Genomic DNA, 22,876 nt, shown 5'->3' on the forward strand with positions numbered 1-22,876 from the left:
TTAGCAATTAAAATGGTTTAAAAATAGTGTTATGCCACAATTAATTAGGTTTTATATATTGCGCGTTCCTTCGTTTGTTTAGTTTGACAGGCATAGGAGCTGTGTCTGAAATATGCTTCACAAATCTGAGTATGAGGCCCCTGATGGACATGTTAAACCAAGCACATAAATGCACAGTTAAATATCGTTTTACTGCTAAACAAATTGTGTGTTACATAAAATTTACAACTACATAAATATCAAGACAAACGGTGTTAATAGAATATGAATTTGACGACACAGCGATGTCACATATATCCTCGATTTCATATCAAACTATTTTGGTGTTTACGAAACTAATAATTTTCGTCATAATTATGTATACGAAAAGACTCCTTAAACACAAATAGAACTTGGAATTTTGAAACTTTTGTGAGTTTTAAAGACAATTTTTAACAGTTATATGTATTTTGTAATTAAAAGTACGATGTAAGATTTGTAACTGACAAGACCTGTAACGACAAGCAGTTCTTGTTTATATTAATAACAAATATTTAAAATACAGAAAGCATTAAAAATAATTACTAATTATTGTAGATATTAATTAAAGAGAACTCAATAATATCCTAACATTGAAATATTTGAACATCCTGTATACCATATGTTTTTATTGCGGTCTAAATCTGACAGACGAAAATAAACAATCCATCAGTAAAAATCACGGGACTCGACAAAGCGCACGCGCATCTATTTATGTGCGTCATAAAACGTTCGCTTGATTTGATTCGGTACTTGTATAACAAAAATTGAGGTCGACATTATATTTGTTAGGGCTGCCTTCTCTTAAAATGTAAAGAAAAACTTTTGTTTATTAAATAACATTTTCGCTTGCAAAACACTTAACAAAAAAGTATTTAAACATACATTTATTAATACATATTAAACACATAGAGTAAGAAACTGAAGTTAATAAAAAAACACGAGGCGCTACAACCCTATGAGGCTTGATTGCATCCGCTTCTTTGATCATTTTTATTTCTAGTAGACATGTCAGTCTGTCTGACATGTGTTGATTTTGCATATATATAGAAAGTACATTGGTGCACAGACGGGGATCGAACCTAAGAACAGGACCCCAGGGAAGAGTCTCAGGCTGAAGCAACTTCGGCTCAAATGAATTATTTGATAAAAATTTAAATAATCGCAAATATAAGTAAGTCTAATTTTGTGGATAAGGTGAGAGCTACGCGTTTAGCTAATCGCTGTAGTTTTATTTAAATCGCTACTCAATGTAAAACACAGTTACTTGCATTTATCCTTACGCTGAAATATTTTAGAGTAAGACTCAGAATCGCGACTTGGCGTTATATATTACTTCTGTATGTCAAAAACGTATAGAATTTTCGCATACGTTAACCGCATCAAATCATAATGGTATCATAAAAATACTCCACACAATAACCTTCCTTTTGAAATGTTTATTACTCATTGGATAGTCTAAAGAGTGTCGCTTCCCGACTGTACGTTTATGTCTCGATACACTGTGTGCACGCAGATGAAGTAGACCAATAATTATTACCACAAGTTTTTTCTTCCTCTTTAAAAATACCCAAATATATTCAGCCAGTACTAAACCATTAATAAAAACAATTTGCAATCAAATACGAAAACAATCTGATAATATTAAGGTGCTGTGTTTTTTTGTGAGTGTTATTTTAAGAAAAGGGATTATCAAGTTAGATCTTAAATCCAATTTTGTAGCGGATGGTTATGGGTAGATTTATAAAATAAAGTGAAAATATTAATAAAACTTTTTCTTCATCTAAATTTATGATAACCGGCAAAGAAGAACGTAACTAGTCATTTAGTCAGTCATCAGATATAGTCGGTTGACGTATATTCTGCAGATAAGTCAATTATTTTTGACAACTGACTACTTGTTTAAGATTTGTGACGTTTCTGGAACGTGTATTAAATCAAACTAAGAAAACGTTCGATCTTAAAATTTAAAGTTAAATCTATTCCAGGACCTCGCTGGCGAAAGAAGGCTCTAAACACTCCTTGAATCGAAGGCCATAAATGTATGTCTCGATCAAAATAATAGACGAATAGACTTGTTTTTAAAATAACAAAATACAATAGCTAATTAGTTTGACCTTTCTTTAAAATAATAGATAAATTAGAGGCATGCATCGTAAGTGTATTCTTAAGACCGTCGAAGCGTTACACTGACCATCATACAAACCACGCTCTGTGACGGTCAAGATTCGAATTAACCTTCATTACGTCCCGCAATACATATAACATGCTAGTCTTAATATCTCATCTGTCTAGAACTGAGGTCATAAACAACTTTATTAGACAAACAATTTTATTTCTCTACGGGCTTAGGGCTGTTCGAACGTTGAACTTTCATTATGTCTCAATGCAATCATGTTCAAACGTTTACATATAACGAATAAATCTTTAGAATACAGAAAGTAGACAGTGTGCATATTTGAAAATTGGGTACCAGTGAATTTTGTATGTAATATTTCAGAGCATTTGGGGTGACTTGCTATCCGATTGTAAAACAGTGAAATTTACGTCCATTTTCATACAAATTTAACTGGGACTAGCTGGTCCCTGGACATGTCGCAAAGAATTTTAGTTTAGGTACGTTCCTTTGCAGATGTGTTTTTGGATTATACACACTCTAATCCAATTATAGCATCGAAACCAGAGAGATATTGAGAATTAATTGTGAATAGAGCTTTGAAATACGTCTGGTAATTTCAAGTAGATAGGACGATCATCGAAATTCCATCCGAACAAATCACGGTTCATAGAATTCCCGATTGCTTGAAGTACAGTGAAGACAGTGTTTGATTATTTCATCTTCAAAGGTTTTTGGCTGATTAATAAAGTTCTCGGCTAAAGCTCCAATCTTTGGATTACTAAGTTACATATTTAAACCCTATAAACAAAATGTAATTATGAGTAATTATGGGGTATGGCCTTAGTTAAAAGACATGGCAGCAAAAAGCAAAGCATAATTTAGAATAATATTGACACGTGAATAATGGTCGGATTGCGTGTTTCAAACACAAAGGAAATTCGTCAATAGAATCTTATACTTATTATGTATTTAAAGAAGTTTGTGCACAGTCATATCCAAATGGTACTATTTTATTTTAAAACAACGCGTGTGAATAAAACTGGTTACGTATACTTATAACATTATTTATACTATAAACCAAAAAGGTAAATTTTGTCGAATATTTTTTTTATTTCTTCCTACTACGACTAATTAAACCAGAGTCTCCCAAGCTTTTTTATTGCTTGCCCTACCTTAGCCTTTCTAAAACTCTTTTGTGTACCCCCACAATGTAACATACATAATATCATATATTTAAAAAACTAATTGTTCACTTAAGGAACTTAAATTATAGGTTTAAGGAAAAAACATTAGGAAATTGTTAACGAAACACAGTAAATATTTTTCAAAACAGAGTGAATATCTGAAATTCATGTTCCAAATAATGTTAATAAATATTCGAATTGCCCCAACAAATTGCCCCCTTGTGGGGCGTGGGTCCGACGGGAAACACTGAATTCAACAGTCCATAATTATACAAATTGATACGATAATGGCTAATGTTACACGATATACGAAATTTTATTAAAATAGTCTTCATTATTGATTTTAATTATAAACCCTATACGAATGGCGTAATACGTTAACCGAGCCAAACGTTTCACATCGTTAACCTTGCCGTCTAAAACCATCCGGTAATGTATTAAAAACTGAAACCGCGTAGTTATGTAAAGAGCGTGATCACTAAAACCCCTGTGACGGGCGTCACTGCGCCACTGACCCAAATAGTACATGCCACAAAAAGACTGCCTGCATAGAAAGACTCCCGTGAATCGCAACGACTTTCATTTTTAAACACATCTTGATTATGGAAAGTATTCTAAATACGGTAGTGCAGGTAAAATTACGTGTTAGGAACTGGATATACAAGTAAAACTTGATCGGTGTAGTGATCGCCACTATGCGTTTCTTTACTTACGATACTGAGATGTAAAACGCTACATATTTGATTTATCCTCTTTTCAAGGAGGTTCTCTCGGACCCGAAATTTACATATACATTTATAGGAATATTAAAAAAAATCATGTGGTATATCGAGTTTGAACGAAACCATCTAATACACCTAACATGAGGTTTGATCCTAACCAGTAAATTACTATATATTTAGTTGTTTCCCCTTATAAAACTAAAATTTAAACTTCAGTTAAAGCGATATACTAAAGCATTATCTACAAGATTGATTATACGATTAACACAACGTTTATGTTAGGTCTTAGTTTAAAAGGAAACTAGGACGGCTAGAATCAGATGTTTGACAGATGTTTTGAGGCTTCCGGAAACGCGGTAACGCTGGAGGGAGATAATGAGGACGATTCATCTTCGCTATCATAAAACGAAACCATATGGCGGTGTTTATTTGATTGATACCAACTAGTTGTATAAACAATACAAAATCATTCTATATAATCACAATTAGTTTGCTTTTGTATAATTATTTATTTAGTGTACAGACAAATCCTCCGTATTCTTAACGTTTTTAAATTAGATTAATTTATGTTTTTTTTAGTCTTTAAATGAACCTCTCTCGACCGTGAAGTTTGTTCGAGCACCGGCTGTGACCAGATAGTTCTTTCTATATGCGTAATTAATACTTGCCGGTATGGCCGTAATAAACGACGATATAGGCCAGGTTCAGAACCCAGAACACTATTGGTATAACTTATATAATGATGAATGAAATAGATACAAAAATTCTACGCGCCTGAATCGTGATGCACAGCTTATTTAAGAAATAAAAGTGTATCGTAAATCTATAATTTCAAATCATTCAAGCCTTGCACTATTCAAAATGCATTCAACCGAACAATGGACAAAAAATTCATTGCGTCATCTTCGGATCAGAGCTGAATAAATAAATAGCATAATGTATGTATCCCACGCTCCCTAAAAATGTCGAATTCGTGTATCAAAATCATAATTTTCATACAAACAAGACGTGAACATTTTCCGAATGTGTTATATGACGACTGAACGGTTGACAGTCGCGTTAACACGCGTTCTGAATACTATAATAGAAAATACAAAAATATAATGCCCTCAATGCCTGCCCTATTCGATTGCATTCTTTCTGAAATACTGGGCACGCGAGGCAGTAATGGTATGTCGATAAAATATATTTAGATATATTTGAAGCGATCAACAGGTATATAGAATATATATTTCGTATAAAGAAAATTGGATTCGTCAATATAAGGTCTATCTAATGTAGGAAACTTATACTTCGGTGATTTGCAGTTCCACGTTTTGAGAGCTAGTAAAAATGCCTATCAAATAAACTTATTAATATAATAAATACCTATATAAATATTGCTTATTTATTTCATAGAATGTGTCTCAGTTTATAAAAGGTATTACACAGTCGTTATCCGCAACGATCTACAGATCCGTTGCTGGTGAAAAACATTAGTTTGCTCTCTTGAAGATTTCCATGTTACTTAGAAAACCTAATTTGTATATCGGATAACTCTGAAGATTTTGATAGGGTGTAGAAGAGATGTTTCAAAAAAGAGTTAATACTAATAATAATGTTTTATACAACAACGACGAGTGTAACACAAGCCGTGTTAATTAGCGTGCTTAAAATATTAAGCAAACATACATTTGAATAAAAAAACCTTATTCAGTATATTCGAGTAACAATTACTCGACTTTTTGTCTTCAAGTAAGAACCAGCTTAAAATTTATACAAAAAAAGGTGAATCAGCGATACGAAACTGTAATTACATTGAAATCAAATTAATTCGAGTTTCAACGAAACGCTTACCGAACTTTTTACTGTCGGTTGATTATCACTCAAGTAGAAGCGGGTCTACAGCACTCAGGTACTGGTTACCAAATGAAAATATCTTAAAATCCGACTGAAAAATCGATAATATCAAGTAAGGAGGATAAATATTATTTACATTTATGATCGTGTTGTTGGTTCTTAACTTAGTTGTAAGTATTTTCTTGTAAGCATATAACTGACTGCATATATTTTTTTATCCGCTACGCTCTGCGCCCGAATGATAGTCAGACCTGTAAGGGCCTTTATTTAATCGGTCCAGCGAGTAAGGGGATCGGCCTCGGAGTCTGGTGCCCTCTACTGTGCCAGTCACGATGAGTTCGACTTTCTGAATATCTGCATGTTACATCCAGTAACAAAGTGTCGTACCTAAGGCGATTTTTAAACTGTCTTAGTAGCAACACGTTTGTTTCCTTAGATGGCGTGGCTAACAATAAATAAAACATCGCTTCAACATCTGCTTTTCATAAAAAAATACGTCATATTTATGGAAATATAGTTTAGCGTATAACAGGGAATAAATATTTATGATACATGATACTAAGAAATACCGCAAAATTGATTCATCGAATTATATATAAAATGTCAGTCAAAGAAACATTTATTCATATAGGTCACAACAATTTACACTATTGAACGTCAATAAAAAAATACATTAAATGCTTCTAATTTCACATTTACTGCCAGTTGAAGGAAGGAAGAGAAGAACTGGCAATAAACTTTCCGCCACTCTTTTTAGTCATCAACTTTTTTTTGTATTACACAACGTTTGTATGGAGCTGTAACCATCACACCATGTTCAGTAAGTTTATTACACAATTTAAATTCGGTATATTTGACTAGATTTTATAATAAAAATTAAAAAAATTCGGTATGGCGTGATATTTTATTATTCAATATAGCATTATTCAGGTAATAATCATGAACCTCATAAAGATTAATACGAACTGCTGTTGATGATAAAATATAACAACGTGCGATACGACATAATTTAATTTTAATGAAAATCGATTTTTAATTAAGATAAATGTTATGCTTTACGGCGGGTCGTTAATACCTATCTCATATAAACTGTAGTTTTGATTATAACGTGTCAGTTAAATAAGAAAGTTTATATTTAGAAAAGCAGTCATATAATTTACATTTTTTATATAAATTTACGCGGGAACACATTACATTACTACACATTTATATAAAAATATCACTTGTACTGTAAATAATGTAATAAATTCGCCTTTCCAAGTGAGTTTTTTAAATTGTAGGTATACCTATAGGTTTAGGTTTAGCATATAGAACGTTCTACTTTTTATAACAGTAGAAATTATATCAGAAACAATTCAAAATAACATAGAGGTATGAAAGTGCGTTTAAATCACTAAAGATTAAAAAATATCAATACAAACTTCTAACTGAAGGCAAATTAGCATAGCGGCAGTCAATAAGTGAGACAATGATGGCTACATGACACGTTTTAACAGATCACAATAGTTTAAAAAAATAAAGATTATACAATTTCCTAAGAAAGCTTTTAGTTTTCCTTAAAAGTTAGCCTACATTTCTGCAACGTGAGTCCCGTATCAGCATATCGCGTGCCCAATCTTGCGCACAGTTAATCACTGTCGGTACTAGATCGAAGAGGCGATTGCTGAAACGCCACGTCTCTCATCCCTTCCCGGAACTTAGTCTAATTATGCGATACATACAGTCAAGTTAATATTTTTGCACCGCAGACCGTACCATAGTAGCTGTACCGTGAGTTGACAAAGACAAAGACACATTTGTAATAGACAAAACACAACAACAATAAAAAAATATTATACACCATCTTCTGCGTTAAATATGTTACATATAAAATCTTTTAGCGTCTATTCTACACGCTAGACCTAGAACTACTATTATCGGTGAATAAATAGTTTAAATTTTTTACTAAGTCATATTAATTTTTTAATGTAAATAAACATTTTTTTGAAAGAAATGCCGTAGTTTGCTGTTACGAATGTATCACAACACGCTGTCTGCTTGAGAAAGTAGGCTATGTTATGGCATTAGCCTTGAAAAGAGTTACGAACCGGTTTGAGTTTATGAAATATCAGATAACATGATTAAGAATAAGTTTCATTGTATAACGCTTCCATATTGTAGATAATAATAAAGTCCATCTTTTTTTAAATCGGAGTACATTTAAACTAAGAATTATCATATGATTAAAAATTAGGCAATTTTTTGTAAATATACTGGATATTTACAAAAATCTTTATGAGATTTAGAATGATTAAAGGATTAAATACAAATTTAGCAAATACCTTAATACTAATTAGGAATAAAAGGACTTTTATTGAACAGTTTTGTCTTTATGTATGACATGTTTTAAAGCAAATACAATATGTTTAATGCTACAAGACCTTACAGACGTTATTAGGTGAAGGCCCTTGTTTCGAACACGAAAGTATGGTAAATATCAAAGAATTAAATTAACACAAATGCAATTGCGTTCTGCATCATTAGTATGCCATGATAATTGGTAAATTGATGTTAATTTTATGTTTATCAGTATTTTGTGTCGACGACCTAAATGTTTTGTAATGTCATTTATGTACCTACTCTAAACGCAATTGAACCATCGGAACATTAAAAAAAAGCAACCTCCAATGGCATATATTAAAACACAATAATCTTTTATATATTATATATATATATATATATATATATATTTGTGTGTGTATATGAAGGGCTGAATTCAGATCATTCTCCAAAGACTATGCCTAAGTCACTAAGCTTCAAAAATAAAATAGTTTTTTGGTTAATTTTAAAATTAACAACATAGTGTTATATTAAAATTGTTGTAAAATTTAATATTTAGTAATTAAATGCGCTGTTTAAGATGTTTAGGAATCGATATGCTATACAGTAGATACTCAAAAAATATTAGCCACATGTTTATATGTTTTCTTAGGAATACCATTACATAATAAACATATGTAAATACGTGTTAAGAAACAAATTATAAATAAGGATACAATCACCAAAACAAGAAATACACAAACACTCAATCAAGATATGTCGCCCGCCTAATAAACCCTCAAATCCTTAAGGAATTCGCGTCGTTACAATTTCTTTATGTAATTACAAAATAGATGTTTGTTATATTTCAGTGTTAAACTTATTACTTATTATACTCATAACTTTTATATTTACATAACCGTTTTTGTTTCTAAACCACTACGCATAAATAGCATTCTATTTACGTAGAACTAAGGTATTAGCTACAAGTCTAGGTAGAAACTACAAAGCTTGCACGTACCTACACACTTTTTTTAACCGAAGGTATTATAAAAAAATAGTAACATCAAAGGTCAAATGTAAACAGCGCCAACTTAACAAACATAACCCTTATACTATACGCTTTCGGAAGTTAAATTATACATCGTGTTATCCGTCGGTTAAAAAATGTAGTTAATTTAATTAAAGGAAAAATATGTAGCGTCATAGATTGTTAATATCAGCAAATAAGCGTCGCGTATGAAAATGCTCGAAATTCCAAAATTGAATATATCAAAATCTAAAGCTCTATTTGACACAGACTATAATGTATTGAGAAAAAATAATAGTTGCGTGCCGTCACGCTGGCTGGTGTGTTAATCATTAATATTGTTTATTAGTTTAATTGCTAACAACGTCAAAAGTCGTATTGCTTTGTAATAATTTATACAGTTCAGGACAAGAAACATTTTCTTTGTCACGCACTATTTCTACTGAAATGCAACAAGTTTTTATTGATGGGAAATAATTAGTTAAGTGATATACGGGTTATATATCCTTTACTTAATTATATTCAAAGATATAACCCGTATCATTATTTTTATGGAAATGTATAACTGCTTATGATAATTGAATTATTCGCTAAATGTTTATGTTAAGCATATACAGGAGAGGAAAACTTTAGTTTTTATTATAAAAAGCAGATATTCAAATGGCCCCAAACATCTATAAAATAATAACGCCCGTATCTCATGTACGAAACGATAAATAAACTCATATACTACTGACGTTTTAGAGACACAAAAGCTAACCCTGGTACACTTCATTAGATATGACTCTAGAACACGTAAAAGAACGTATAATCCGTATATTAGCGTATATTCTTTACAAAACATAATGTTATTAAAAATAAAATAAATAATATCAAACAAAACACTATTCTATTAATTGTTTGTACGTAAATACCGACCCTGAGGCTATTATGTTGTGAGGTTTATTTAAGAATTTTATTATTATATTATCAAGACAGAACCAATTTATTATACAATTTCATTCATACAGCTCGAATAGAATTCAAGATTATACGTCATCAAAGACAACCGCTAATATGGAGATAGACAAGCTAAGCTAATATAGGACCCTGGAATTTTCTCTTTAAGTATTTAACGAAGCAAAGAAACAAATTCTTAGAAACCGCGACATCGGAATCCCTTGGAATACCTTTAACTTACCTATAGTTTATTTACGACCGACAAGAATCTTAATATTACAAAAATAAATTAATACAAAGAATATTGGTAATCTTTGATTTTACGGTCTTTCAAATAGAATTAGTCAAGTCCAATATAGTATAGTACATAATTGTCATTAATATATATTTTTCTAAGAACTACTCACAACGGTATATAACATCGTAACCGCATTCAATTTGCACATAATAGCGAGCAGATTACTTGTATCCTCATGACAAGGTCACATCAACGCATATTATTTAATATTTGGCTTCCACAAGTATAGTTTATTATGCATTTGCGTAAATAAGTTATGATAATTAAGAAAACCGGCTTTATATGGATTAAAGTTTTTTAATTTGATTTGATTTTTTTAATTTGAAAATCAAATTAAAACTTTTTTAATTTGATTTTTAAAGGAAGCTTTACTTTAGATTACGATTTTCTTGTCTACCATCCATTTTTATTAATGTTATATTATAAAATTATAGAACTGTGCTAAGCGTCACGAGCAGCTTTATGTCAACCTGTGACTACGAGTACGTTTTTAAAGCACACGGTCCGTAATTGATAATCATCATGACATTTTAATCAAATAAGACCAGCATAGCGAGTTCGTAAATACACTAAAAAGATTTCATACACGTAATATTACGAATTAATATAATTTCTATATACGAATAAATATATAAACCTAGCTGATTATTACAAATTATTAAGGAAAAATACGTCTAAAATGAGTACGTCCAGATAAGGGAACAGAAATACCACGTAATTAATTACAGAAATGCTGCTTATATGAATGATTACTGTATGGGGTAACAGTTCTATGTAATTATCGGGAATACTATTTAACATATATACTATATATTTATTTAAATAATAATAAGTTAGGTTTAGACAGTTGTGATAACTATGCAAGCTTTAAACTGATACTTAAATATCTGATAATAATAATGTGATACTTAGGTAAATACATCCATTTAAAATATTAATTATTTCTGCGTATATATAATAAATGACAAGCGTTGACCTAGCAGCTTACTCGTAAGCGGGCTTCTCTCAACTCTGAGTGCGTTTGCAGGCCAGGTGCATTAAAACTTGCTCCACGATAAGGGCAAATCCCCATGTCTTAAAACCAAAAATTTATGACATATTAAATTCTATATTCGGCTTCTTCTCTTTAAAAAAATAGATGCAATCTACAGCCAAGACCTACATAGACTTGTAGCGCTTTAAGGTGACACATCAGTCTATCTATAAATATCTTCAGATGTTAATAACAACTAACAGTACAATCACTACTAGAGATGAACTTTCGTTTTTCATTCTCGCTTCTTAGCTCGTTTATTTAATTCGTAATTTTTCCACTTCGCAATGAAATATTTATATTTCATATAAAATATATGCGTACATATATTATTGCTAAATTATATAATTACTAAGATTAACTCACTGTAAAAAACTAATTAAATTAAATATTTTAATTTACAAGTAGCCTGATAAATATTCGAATTATTCATTGCCAAAAATACGCTTTTAATTATGTTAGGTAAGTTATTATAATATGTTTTAAGACATTATTTTATTTTAATTTACGAGTTTTTATGCATTAGTAAATATAGTTACATGCTCGGTTACAAATAAACCTCATACACTAACCAAATTTTAATTTGTGTAATGTATCAGGACATGGCAGTTACTATAATAAAACCTGTTTAATTATTTCAGTATTACTTAATTAAATCAAGTAGCGTGCATATTATATTTCATTTCCCTTCATACAATGCTAGTTAAATTAGTAAGGGTTTATCGCAAAAAAATAAATCTGAGTCGCTAAATAATGATACTTTTTTACAACGCAGAACATTATATAATGACGTAATAGAAAAATCTGTTATATCAAATATTGTCACATATTGTTTTAGTACATATTGTCAATTAAAAATCATAGTTATTACGAAGAGTAATACTGTTATATACTGGACATAGCATGTTAGAATATATAGAGGACAACAAACATTTACCTCAAATATATTTAAGCGTTTTCAAATTGGGATTATTTTAACTCGATTGGCATCGCTACTTCCATAATCTCTTTATCCAATTAATGTTTAATCGTGCATTCGGTCCACTAGGAACGAGAATTAAAATCTTTTTCCTCCGTCCAATATTAATGAACACTGACAAAAGCTTCGTATTAAGTTTTCTTCAATATTCTGAATTTTGGTTAAGTTTTTATTCCCTTTGCTACCCGTCAAATTGTGTAGCCGGTATCTGTCCTCAATTAATTAATTCGCCTAGTCCGCTCCGTTACCACATCATCCCGATTATCCATGGGAATAAACAGCTGTTACTAAATGTATTAAAATCGCTGGACACTTGCGTCAACACAATGCGACAGATTTTTTTTCTTAATTTTAGTAACGATTATTATAGCAATTAACAAATTGACTATAGTCGTACCAGCATGAAATATCAGACGTAAGAAAATTAGGCAATCAAAAATCATTTTTACAATTATTGCAATCGCCATAAATTACTATAATCGCAGAGAGAGTTCACGGAGACTTCAAATCCTAGAAAAAAAGCTTAGCTTAAGACGTATTTAAAAATAAAGGAGTTCGACGCCCGCCAACTTTCTGTCGCGTTGACAGCTTATAGATTTTATTCAACCAAGACACGCGTCACGTCACCCCTTTAATATAAATTTAAAGTTTTCTAGTAATTGATCGATGATTCGAATTTTACTCAGTACGTAAGCTATCCCGTTTGCTTAAATAAAACTGTCGGGACATACATTTAGCATGAATTTTCTTGAATATAAAATCGATTGTAATTTTAAAAACGCGAACAATAACTTCGATTAACTGACTAAATGTATTTAAGACAGCAAAAAGTTAACTTAATTCTAATTCGATAAGGCGAGCGTAAGCAATAAATTTATATAGACGACAGAGGATCAATCTTCTATTTCTGTAAATAGCTCTGAACCGTACGGGACAATAAGACAATTTGGAACTCTGACGTGGTATGCACCGTTCGATCTCAGTCTATGTTTAACACAGCAACAGTTTTCTTTAATTTTCAAACAATTGCCAACATATATATAACTTAATTTCTAGATCGATTCAGTGATAAGACAATATAAAACTAATTGATTTAATATAGATGTCATTTAAGGCTAATCGATGTAAAAACCACAAATCTTATAAATTTTCCAAAGTTCAAAGTTCAATTGAATTATTTAAATACTAAATGCTTAACATTATTTTACACAGTGAAGATTGACGCCAAAATATAGTTTAATAATCACCCTAAGGCGTAAATTAGTGGTAATGAATTTCGGTATACGAAATTTTGAAAACGAAACTTGCTTAACGCGCGTTTTTATAATTGTTTAATACATATATTTAATACCACTAATACGATAAGAAACACTAGAGACCTGTCGTTTCTTAACCCCGAAGTCGAATGTTTGAATCCCGGCTAAACAATAATCGATTTTTCTATGCAATTACATGGTTATTAGTTATTACACGCGCGGTATGAACCTATTATTATTATCAATAAATTAAACGCAAAAATTCTCTGTTCTGTTCAATATTGCGTTACGGATATGGGATTGGACATATAGAATACGATAGAACAAACTATTGGACTAGATAAAAACTAGATTTTCGAGTTGCATCAAGTGTACAGTGGTTATATCGAGTAAAAAATTCAGGTTGCAACCTATTCATGGATGATTTCCTTCACCTGGCGGCTATTACACAATATACGAGTTACCTATGTGCAAACACAAAACGAGTTTCTGCATAATTATTATTTGCAAATAAAATTTTATTGATTTCAAGGTTTATACATTTCTTGTATACAATATTTGTCTCTGATAGGTAGCTTTATGATTTTTTGTTGTTGTATTTAAACAGTTTTATTATATAGCGCTCTGGTATATCCGGAATTAAATTTGAGACAAAAATATACCAATATTAATTTAATTAGGATTCATCTCATGTATTAATGATAAATTAATTTAAGTTTAACTATGGTGCAAAATAAAATCAATTAGATATATACGATTATTACAATAATCACTATAGCGTAAAACAGATGTTGTTTTATAAAAATATTCAAATAAATTTATAACAAATATCGAAGAAAATAATATATTTTATATTATAACTAGAACCAATGTTTTAAATCTTCGCTTTTATTGCGATGATTATTTTGAACGTGTTGCAACGCCTTAACATGTTAGAAGCATGAACGAATATAACTTACGTTTATTTCAATGGTAGCACAAAAATCCGTCCACAAACTAAAATAGTCAAAAAATGTCCACAAAAAGCAGGCACAAGCAAATTATACACTAAAATTCTCACACTTTGCATGTATCGTCACGAAAATGTTATTATTCAGAGGGGAATGTTATCAATATTTTTCGTACACGTAAATTTACGCGGGAAACGCTAAAAAAGCGAAGACGTCCCACGCACGGCGCTACCAGAAAACAACTGAACAACGGATTCACCTGCAATGCGTGCGCTGATCGGCTGCGTTAGACAGAGACCGCATAGTATTATATGGAATACGTGTGACCGAGACGGATATATACACACGTGCTCGCTTCCCCCCGGGGTGAAGCCAGGCTTTCAGGAAAGGGGCGCGTTATTACAAAGCTTCAAATGAAAAGGTACGTATTTGCATTATGAAGCGTCGGACAATAGATTGCGTTGATGGCTTTTGTTTGGTGTTTTGAGGTTCTGTCTTCTGCCTTTATAGATTACAGATTCAGCAAATTTAATTTATTTTGAATTTTTCTAATTAATTTTCGTATTTAGAAGATTATTTTCACTATTTTTTTTTTCTATAACTGATACCTTACTTTCGGTCTTAGTATGCTGTTATGACAATTATTATGTAAATATATTCAAATAGAACAACTCCCTTTAATATTTTTATAATAAAAATATTTAACTAATAATTCATAAATATTTGGATGGCCTTAACATCAAGCATAAACTTAAGACCGGATTACCATGGTTACCAGTTAAATATGGAAGATATATCGAAGATGCCAACCAGCGGATAATAAAAAAAAGTAAATCTTTTATAATATTGTATAATTAATATGCAATTTTGCTAATACAACACGATGTATGAACGTGTCTGTGTATCTTTTATGTCAATTATAAATAAAACGTGATTCTCGTAAACCATTAATGCATTTATAACGTAAAACCATGATCTAAGCGTATTTTAATGACATCATTTATAATATATTTATTTCAACGAGTGACCGCCGTAAACATTTGTTAATTTACACAAATATATTACTTTATTATTCATATTTAAATTTCCATTTTTTATAACCCAGTATCACTTTTTTGTATATAGTATACATACCTAATTTACAATAATACATGAAAACGCATATTAGGTCATCAAAAACAATGGGCCTTTCATTCCATTACATCATAGGGATAAACTATAACGATGTTTTTATAGCATCGCCGTTGTATACACTTAACGGACAGCGTTTTCCTTAAACAAACACTATTATGTTAGGAATAATATCCGTATGTTTATGAAAACTAGACTACGCCCTGAAAGAGGACTCATGAGTTCAACGGAGTGTTAACACGCTTGTTAAATAGTATGAAAAATCTTACATTTGTGGCGCTATTTTTTTAACAATTTTTACGTCTACGTTAGCTATGTTGAACCTTGAGGTCCTGCGTTCGAATCTCGGCTGACGGAATGTTTTTATCTGTGCGCATTTAACATTAACGCCTACGGTAAAAACGAAAAAGAAGTCGACTGTATGGTTGGCAAAAAAGATGATGATAATCTGTTTAAGAAAATAATTACGAGTCCGAGACCAAAACTAGGGGTTGTAGCGCCTCTGTTTTTTCTATTATGTCGATCTATTAACGTACCGTTTGATATTTTATCGAATATCTTTACCGTTGGTGATAAAGAACAGAAAAATCTACAGACAGCATAAGAGCATAAGAGCTATACAGATACGAAACTGGTAATAACAATATTTACATTAAAGTTTTCTAACAAATATGGCATCAGAAACTTACATGCAAAAGTTACTTCAAAAAAGTAAAAGGAAATCTACTAATAGTCATGAAAAATATAAATATCTAATGTTAATTAAATTATTCTGATGCAGTTAAGGATAAAGTTACATTTTATTATTTTATAGTTTAGTGCTCTATACACACGATACAGAATCAATCAAATTATTTGCTAAATAAATACCTTGCCTTTAACGTATTGAAACGCAGTCTAGGTTAAAGTAAATTTATATCAGAATTTCTCTAACCTAAAGACCTAAAATACAATCGGCTCGAGTAGTATTTATCCCAGCAGATCCAATAACTTGAATGCCGAAGTAACATAAATACTGTGAGCGAGTTTCATAACTTTGGCTAAATAAATTGCCGTAATATAGCAGCAGTCCTAATGTCTCTATTATACAAGGTCAAGGACACATGGTGGGAAATGGAACTTTACATAAGAGAAAGCTCTGACTTATGATCAAAAAAACAACTTCATGTAATTTAAATGTGAACGTTGCTATGTAATTTTCAAAGGCAAATTATGGTTTATTAAAAAAATACAATAATCTAAAAGAAGCAAGCGTTACTAACACAATTCCATACTGATAATTACTAAGTTATTATTTACGACAAAAAATTACTATAGAATACAATATGTAATAAACATATTGTATAGTGTAATATACGTATTGTATTCGATAGTAATTTTAACATTAATAAGTACATTAAGTAGTTAGTAAATAAAATATTAATAAAAAAACAATTAGGCTTCAACGTTCATCTATCATCTCTGGGGTTGTAAATTCAAACCCCGGCCGTCCACAAGTCGTGATTATATGATCGCATTTAATAAATGAAGGGAAGACTGTCATGTCTTAGATCTAAAAACTCAACAAACAACAACTCACAAAAGTGTGTGTTTTAGGAATGATCACGGAACAGACACAGAAATCTGAAACCTAGACTAAAAAGGATATAGCGTCTTTGATATACTCAATAAAGCGTCATTAAAAACATATTATTATATATATTAAAGCTGATTAATTTGTATAATTAGTAAATTAAAAGTCCTTTACGAAACAGGTCAAGGCCACCCATTGTTCAGAATGACATGACACCAACAGACGAGGTTAATGAATATTACCCAAAATACCGTCATTATTTTTTGTTTAACTTTATTCGTTACTACATATATACTTTGTATATGAAAAGTCTATAAAAAAACTTTTAGTTTGACAGTGTCTTGTCTGTCTTGTCAGTAATATAACATTGAAAACATATTTATTTATTCAACTCACTCTTTATTAAAAAAAAATAAGTTTGAGATATTTTGATTGATAACAACGACTGAATATATTTTAAAATAAGGTCTAAGCTTACTGACACATCATAACATTTATACAAGAAATAAACTTAAACGTTGGTGATAGGTCAAATCACTAACGTAAACAAATAAAAAAATAAATTAGTTTAACGCTGCGCCTCACTGCGGGGCCTACTTTTATGATTGCATTCATTTTTCATAACCTGTAAATTGACTAAAATTGTTGGACATAAAGGACCGCGGCCCGCTATTAAACGATACTGTTGTACCGCGATTAAAATTTTATGTTTGAATTATAACTTAGTTGAAATTGCTTTAAAAATAATTAATAGCTAATAAACAGTGAATGTTGGCCTAGTTGCTTCAGCGTGCGACTCTCATCCCTGAGGTCGTAGGTTCGATCCCCGGCTGTGCACCAATGGATTTTCTTTCTATGTGCAGATTTAACATTAGCTCGAATGGTGAAGGAAAACATGGTGAGGAAACCGGCTTGCATTATGATGAACCGGCTGATCACCTACTTGCCTATTCGATTAAACAATGATCATGAAACAGATACAGAAATCTGAGGCCCAGAGGTAAAAAGTTTGTAGCGGCACTGATTTTTTTTTAATTTTAATAAGCAGTCAATAAAAATTATTTTCTTCGGTACTTAGATTTAAAAAAAATACGTAAATTTTTAAATATTTTTTTGCTTCAGTCATATAAAAAATCCTTATGCAAAAGTTGTCTTTTAAAATAGAGCAATGATTTAGATTTAATAACCTTTAACACATAGTTAAAATTTGTAAATAAGAGATGTTTCCCAACGTTCTGGTATATATGTACATACTCATAATTACAATTACAAGTGCTAGAGTTTTTTGTATTTCATGAACGTCAAATATTATATAAAAAAACTTTTTTATCAACTATTGCAATCAGAGGGATGTATATAAAATTCATAATATTTTTGTTTTATAATAAAAGTAAAACTTGCTTAAATGCCTAAGCATTTGTTATTAAGGTTTAAAATCTACTTAACATAAGAGGACAAATGGATAGGATGTAAAAAACTAATTACTGAATATTCAAAGTACGTACATAGCATCATCGAACTTTTAATTTCTTTAAACAAAGTGAGGGTTGGTGAAAAATGCGAAAACGAACGGCCACTGACTGACACAGATTTATTACGTAACAACGTCCGGGCATCACTTTCAGCGGTTTTAAACGTTACTAATTACTATCCGAGAGCAATTTAAAGACTTATTTATTTGACGGAGCATTTGGCTTCGCTGACTTCGGGATTCTTTTCTTTCTATCAACTGAGGATAATTAAAATTCTTCGGCGGCAAAAATTTATTTGCTTTTTTTTAAAGAAATTCCGTGATTGTTGCTTTTATACGCTCTGGGGTGAGTCAGATAAGTTTATATTGAGCGGTTCGACTCAGAAATGCATAATGGTGGGTAATTCATGATTATAGACTCGATTAACAAGAAATAAAGATAAAATTCGTCTGTTCTTTTAACCTCTATATATGTTTATTGCTAAAACCGGACCAAAATTATATCTTTTTTTCTGAATGAAATAGGTACGTGTTGCCCAGCGACTATATGGTAGTATACTAAATGTACATACAAAGCTATTTTTATTAACTTATAATTGTTTGGTTCAAATAATCAAAATATGGGTATCCCATACTCATTACATGAAGGTAAATATTACTTGAGATAACAAAAACCGTCAATAACAAGTTACAGTCGATTGTATGAAAAATTGGTTAAAATACTGAAAACATTGTCATACATACTACTCACATCGTAATCTACTTAAGCGGTTTCGGTTAATAATAAAGCGATAATTTATAAAATTGAGAACTAAACACGTTAAATGGCAAATCAACAAATGTTCGGATTTGATTATCACCTCTTTCTATTGATTTAGTGGGTGCGGTCGTAGGTTCGAACCCCGGCAGGACACCAATGGCTCCAATGCATGTTTACCGCTCGGTCTTACGGTGATGGACCACATCGATAGTAAATCGGTATGTCTTAGACCCGCGTGTGCGTAGACAAGTCAACGGCGTATATCAGATACTTATTCTAATATTATAAAACAAATTATCACGAAACATACAGAAATCTGAGGTCCATACCAAAAAAGTTGTTAATTTTTTTAATAATATAAAACCAATACATTTTGATTGAAACTCGATATAATCCTTGAGCTGGGTTTAGATAGATACTATAGTCAACTGTGCCCTACTTTTACGCGTACAAATCTACCATCGGCTAGTTAAAAAGAAAAAAACAATCCTCTATATAATGAACAAACGAGAATTATCGTATAAAAAGCCTTTGACAATACGAAAAATATTTTTGCATAGCAAATTGTAAGAGCCACTCTCGTATAGGACAAAGCAAATGACATTGTTTACGTTCGTGTTTTAATGAGAATTTCAAATGTTTCAAATGTGGAGTACGCTACGCAAATGTGCGTGGAACGAGACGAGATATTATAAAATTAATTAATCTCTATATGCGAGGTTTTCAAGCATGTTAACGTAATTAGAACGTTTTAAGAGCTATGAATGTTGTAATTTATGTTATTATGTGGCTGTTATGTTGGATATGCTTTCATTATACGATATCAACTAGATATGAATGTTATGAAAATTTGGTTGGAAAAGCAAATATCGAACATATTATTTTTTTATAGGGGGCACACGAGGCTACGGGACGCCTATAACAGGAAGTCATCGCAGCCTATGCAACGCACCCATTTTTAGCCTTTTAAGGAAGAGTACACTCTAACTTTGAATAATATAAGGTCGTACCTCTTTATTTTTATTTATTTATCAAGACGATTAACAGCACAATACAGAAATAGACGTATATATATATAACAATATGGGCCAATTAAAAATCTTCATAATTTTTTTGCATAAAGCAGGAAAACATAGCAATTATTTTGCTTGTAGAACAAAAAAGAAAATTGAATTAGATGACAATGAATCATCCATCATGATCGAAATAATTTTGTGTCAAAGCTCTCCTTGCTGTCACGACACTTGCTGTCGTGGCGAACATATCAACGTCAATTAAATCTTAGCGATCTTAGAGAAGATCTCCACCGAAAGTCAATTCCACAGTTCGCTGGTTCGCAAAAGAAAGTGCCATGTGGAACGGAATATTGAAGACTTCCAGCCATCACTGTGATGATGAAATATCAACAAATGCATTAAAAAATAATCGATGGATATAATTTAAAAAGGCGATTACTGTAATCCTTTCAACGGTCATATCAACATTATTGTTTAGGGCCAGCGATAAAATTGTATATTTACCAATTTTATCGAAACATTTATCTTTAGTGCCCCTGATAAATATTAAAATAGTTACTCTACTTTACAATAATAGCAAACTTGCTTTCAAGGTGTGCTAGAATGAAATATTACTGTTTTTTAATTATTGTTTAAATTACCTACTTAAAAATTTTTTACTGTGTTTTCCTATGCAAAACTTATGTTGCAAAAACCTACAGTAGTGGTAAATACAACTGTGCATCTGTTTCAAACTAAATATTTCTAGGAACCCGAAAAGTCTTTCACTAGTAACCAGGCTTACCTAGAATAAGCCATAAAACGCCATTAAACAACAGTGGCAAGTCAAATCAAATATATTGACTCACACTTACACTTGCCATACACACCTGTACCTGAAGTAAATTGTCTTAAACACAGCTACCAAAAGAAGTTTCTATGAAAAATATATGATTTACATTTTTCGCTTCGTTCTTTAAACCAATCTGTACCAACTTACGCAAATCAAAGCATACTCAGAAGCCGACTTCTTTTTTTATAGCAAATGTGCCAAACTTCGATGTCCGGCGTTCCACGACTGAGCTGAAAAGGCCGGCAACGCACTCGCGAGCCCTCTGATATGAAGAGTGTCCATGGGCGGCGGTATCACTTAACATCAGGTGAGCCTCCTGCCCGTTTGGCCCCAGTTCTATAAAAAAACGGGCAGGAGGCTCCAACTGATATTGCCGCCCTGATATGGACACTCAATGCCAAAGGGCTCGCGGGAGCGTTACTGGTCTCTAAAGAATTGATACGCTATTTTCTTCAAGGACCCTAATCGGAAATACTTCAGTGGGCTCAGCCTCTCTTAGAGTAATTAATCCAGGCGAGTGTAGTTATTATTAAATAAGTTTCACCAATCGTCGAGGAAGGTAACTCGATTCAATTAAAACTCGAACGCCGGCTTCGTATACGATCTAGTTTTGTTTGATTTGGAATCTCAATAATAAACTTTGAAAATCTACTGTGCCTTTATTAAATTCCAAGTGTCTTTTGTCTTTCTAATCAGCTGCACTTATTCCATTTCAACTTTATGATAGTATACAGATGTAGCCCTGAGCCACAAAAATCTCACTCATATGTCACTTTCTATTACAGTATGACAAAAAGAGACGAAAGAGTATAAGGGAGGAACTTACGCTATATTACATTATATTCCGATTTTTATATTAAAGTTATTTGACCGGCGTTTCAATATTCTAACACATACTACCGACACGAGTTAAAATGAGTAATACACTCCCAGCTAATCCCAACTCATGAAATAATTTAACATTTCTAGCTTCATCTATTTTAGATTTTCTATTGTAGTAACGTTTTAACTCCACTGACACCAAAGTGACATAAATAATGATCTTTTAAATATATATTTCTCTTTCACAAAAATTCAAGAACAATATATGCGGTATTTGAAAAAAATATCGCTAGAATGTCATGCTCTCCAAATTTTCGTATTCAAATATAAGATTATCTTGTGGAAATTTGAATAGGTTTTTAAATTTGGAATTATAAAAACACCGTTTGGAAAAATACGTTGAAAGCCTATTTAAAAATACAACAACACCAGTGGACCTTGGCAGATTTGTTTGTCTGTTTCGTGATAATTTGTTTTTTCTAAGTAGAAAGTTGGTAATCAGCTATATGAACCAGACCTACGTCGAATTTTTGGCTTTACGGCGTGTCGGTTTACTGGCGGTATTTTCTTCACAGTACGACCTTGTATCGGTGCACAGGGGTTATA

The 22,876-nt window shown here is 31.5% G+C and overlaps 1 protein-coding gene across 8 annotated transcripts in view; it reads right to left on the reverse strand.

Moving 5' to 3' along the window:
• Positions 1–22,876, reverse strand: part of LOC123708034 (uncharacterized protein C18B11.02c-like) — a 231,375-nt gene that overhangs the window by 86,185 nt on the left and 122,314 nt on the right. The window contains exon 1 of one of the 8 annotated variants that reach the window (XM_045658485.1): positions 14,675–14,895. The exons of the other annotated variants lie outside the window; for them this stretch is intronic. The gene's annotated coding sequence lies outside the window, so the exon portion shown is untranslated. Of the gene's footprint in view, positions 1–14,674; positions 14,896–22,876 lie in introns of those variants that run through there. 8 annotated transcript variants of the gene reach the window in all.

The sequence above is a fragment of the Pieris brassicae genome, chromosome 4 (genome assembly GCF_905147105.1).
Source record: "Pieris brassicae chromosome 4, ilPieBrab1.1, whole genome shotgun sequence".
Lineage (NCBI taxonomy): Eukaryota > Metazoa > Arthropoda > Insecta > Lepidoptera > Pieridae > Pieris > Pieris brassicae.